Consider the following 4,262-nt stretch of genomic DNA (forward strand, 5'->3'; position numbering starts at 1 on the left):
CTTCCCCTTCTCTTTTCCTTCCACACCCTTCCTATCCCATGTACTTCAACCCTCCCGTCACCCCCTCCCCCCGTTCCCCTCTCCTCGTCCCATCCTTTCCCTTCCCCCTCAAATAATGCCACTGTGAATAAAGAAATAATATTGATGATAATCATAATAATAATAGTAATAATGATAATACAATAACTTTAATAATGATGATGATAATCATAATATCAATAATGATGATGATAATGTTTATAATAATAATGATAGTGATAATAAAAATAGTTATTTCTATGATTACTATTGCAACAATGCTGATAAGAAAACCAATGACGGTGCTAATGATGATAATTATAATAATAATAATAATAATAATGGTAAAATGAAAATGAGAGAGAGAGAGAGAGAGAGAGAGAGAGAGAGAGAGAGAGAGAAAGAGAGAGGCAATCAGGGAGAAGGAGAGAGGGGGAGGGGCTAGCAACAAATAAATAAATAGATTGGGTACGTAACCAGAGTTTTTAAGTATGATTTTCTGATTAGAAATATAATTTTAAAAAAGCTATTCGTTAAATGAAAGTTTTCTTCCTTTACGTTTGGCGCATTCTGTCTCTTAGTGGACCGGACGTGGCCACTAAGATTAAATTTCCTCGTCTATGTTATTCTTTGAAGTTGGCAGTAAGTTACTAATGGCAGCATACAGTGCCAATTTATCACAATATACGTCTAGAAACTCATATTATATTACATTTAATAATACAAAATTTTACAATTTCTTAGGACATTAATAAAGAAAAAAACATTTTTATATTCCAGTTGACTGAAGACTTACTATTTACATTATTATTTATGCAAATTTATGTTGAGAAAATAAGGAACAAAAGAGTTGTAGTAACAATATTTTGGTATAGTACCATAAGACTCTATCTATCTATCTATCTATCTCTATCTCTCTTTCTCGTTTGATGCTTCACTTCAGTTTTCCTCTTTTCCTCACTCCGTTTCCTGTTTTATCTCTACCCTCTTTCCATTTCTCCTCCTCTTTCACCGGCCTCCTTTTCTATTATTCCTTCCCCTTCTCCTTTCCTTCCACACCCTTCCTATCCCATGTACTTCAACCCTCCCATCACCCCCTCCCCCTTCCTCTCTCCTCGTCCCATCCTTTCCCTTCCCCTTCAAATAATCCCATTGTGAATAAAGAAATAAAATTGATGATAATCATAAGAATGATAGTAATAATAATACAATAACGTTAATAATGTGATGATAATAATCATAGTATCAATAATGATGATGATAATGATAATAATAATGATAGTGATATTAAAAATAGTTATTTCTATCATTACTATTGCAACAACGCTTGATAAGAAAAATAATGACGGTGCTGCTGATGATAATTATAATGATGATAATACTAATAATGATAAAATGAAAATGAGAGAGAAAGAGTGAGAGAGAGATGGGTAATTAGGGAGAGGGAGAGAGGGTAGGGGCTAGCAACAAATAAATAAACTGGGTACGTGAACAGAGTTTTTAAGTATGATTTTCTAATTAGAAATATAATAAAAGAAGATATTCGTTAAATGAAAGTTTTTTCCTTTGTGTTTGGCGCAGTTCTTTCTCAGTGGACCGGATGTGACCACTGCATGTGATGTTTACAATTACTAAAGGAAAAGAAAGATTAAATTTCTTTTGTCTATGTTATTCTTTGAACTTGGGATTGCGATACTAATGACAGCATACGGTGACAATGTATCAAAATATGTCAAGAAACTTTCATGATATATTACACTTAATAATAGAAAATTTTAGAATTATTTAGGTTAACATTCATAAATAAAGCATATATATATATTCCGCCTGACTGAAGACTTACTATTTACATTATTATTTATGCAAATTTAAGTTGAAAAAATAAGGAACAAAAGAGTAGTAGTAACAAAACATTGTTATAGTACCATAAGATTTTCTCTCTCTCTCTCTCTCTCTCTCTCTCTCTCTCTCTCTCTCTCTCTCTCTCTCTCTCTCTCTCTCTCTCTCTCTCTCTCTCTCTCTCTCTCGTTTGATGCTTCACTTCTGTTTTCCTCCTCTTTTCCTCACTCCGTTTCCTGTTTTATCTCTACCCTCTTCCTATTTCTCCTCTTTCCCCGGCCTCCTTTTTTCCTAATCCAAAAATTTTGGACTAGTATCATAACAAAATTTTGGTATAGTATCATAAGACTCTCTCTATCTATCTATCTATCTATCTATCTCTTTCTCGTTTGATGCTTCATTTCAGTTTTCCTCCTCTTTTACTCACTCCGTTTCCTGTTTTATCTCTACCCTCTTTCCATTTCTCCTCCTCTTTCACCGGCCTCCTTTTCTCCTATTCCTTTCCCTTCTCCTTTCCTCCCACACCCTTCCTATCCCATGTACTTCAACCCTCCCATCACCCCCTCCCCCTTCCCCTCTCCTCGTCCCATCCTTTCCCTTCCCCCTCAAATAAAGCCACTGTGAATAAAGAAATAATATTGATGATAATCATAATAATGATAATGATAATAATAATACAATAACTTTAATAATGATGATGATAATAATCATAATATCAATAATGATGAGGATAATGATAATAATAATAATGATAGCCATAATAAAAAGTTATTTCTATCATTACTATTGCAACGACGCTGATAAGAAAAATAATTACGGTGTTGATGATGATAATTATAATGATGATGATAATACTAATAATGATAAAATGAAAATAGAGAGAGACAGACAGACGGACATACAGATAGAGAGAAAGGCAATCAGGGAGAGGGAGAGAGGGGGAGGGGCTAGCAACAAATAAATAAATAGACCGGGTACGTAAACAGAGTTTTTAAGTATGATTTTCTGATTAGAAATTCAGTAAAAGAAGATATTCGTTAAATGAAAGTTTTTTCCTTTACGTTTGACGCAGTTCTGTCTCTTAGTGGACCGGATGTGACCACTGCATGTCATATTTACAGTTACTAAGGGAAAAGAAAAATTAAATTTCCTTTGTCTATGTTATTCTTTGAAGTTGGCATTGCGATACTAATGACAGCATACTGTGACAATTTAATACAGGAACTTTCATGTTAAATTAGATTAAATAATCGAAAATTTTAGAACTTAACTTTATATTACTAAAGTAATTATAGCTATATATATATTCCAGTTGACTGAAGACTTACTATATACATTATTATTTATGCAAATTTAAGTTGAAAAAGTAAGGGACAAAAGAGTTGTAGTAACAAATTTTTGGTATAGTATAATAAGAAATATGAAATATGAAAAATATGAAACAGTTTTAAGGTGTACAATGAAGTTAAATATACTCCTCCCTTCCCACTTTAAGCCTTACACCTCCCTCCTCCCACTTCCTTCGAGTTCCTCCTTAAATTACTCCACCTCTATTCTCTTTAAGCTCCCTCCTATCTTCTCCTCCTATTCCCCTCCCCTTCCTTCCTACCCCCTCTCCCCTCGGATAGTCGTGTAAATAATAAGCATAAACTGAGTTCTCTCTAGTCCCTGGGCTTAAGTACGTCATTACGATGTAATTTCCTCGAAGAAAATTGATAATGATAATAATGAAGATGATAATAACAACAACAGTAAGGGATACAATAATAATAACAATAATAATAATGATGAGTGGTACTATTGAGGTTAGATAAGATTTTCACTGGTTCGTAAGACCACGAGAATCTAAGTTCCTGATTTGCGTCCACTAAAAAAATAATTATCTTTCAATAGAATTCGTTATTCCCCCCAAGAATATGATTTGACGATTTTGAAAAGCTGTTCTCTTGTTAGTTTGCTTTTTGTGTGTGTGTGTGTTTTGTTTTTTGTTTTTTGAGAGAGAGAAAGAGAACTTTTACTAAGAGATATGAACGAAAAGTGTCATGATTTCCCACAAGAATTAAGATGATTTGATGATTTTGAAAAGCTATTGTTCTGTTCGTTAAATGCTTCTAAAAGAAAGTAAAATAGTCACGCGGCATCAGTTGTCATTTTTGCCCGCACGCAAAAAAAGGAATATTCATTCTTGTGGCCTAATAGAAAGATGTCAATTAACAAATTTTATAGCAAAATTAAAGTCCGCAATTACATGGAATATGCTTTCTTGAGTAAATAACATATAACAACGGACGAATGAACAGATGAACGAAACACAAGCAGAACCGTATTATGGTCGTTATAGTAATATTGATAGTAATAACGTTAATAATAATAATAATGAAAGTAATAATGATAACGATTAACAT

Source organism: Penaeus vannamei, chromosome 21, assembly GCF_042767895.1.
Source record: "Penaeus vannamei isolate JL-2024 chromosome 21, ASM4276789v1, whole genome shotgun sequence".
NCBI classification, from domain to species: domain Eukaryota; kingdom Metazoa; phylum Arthropoda; class Malacostraca; order Decapoda; family Penaeidae; genus Penaeus; species Penaeus vannamei.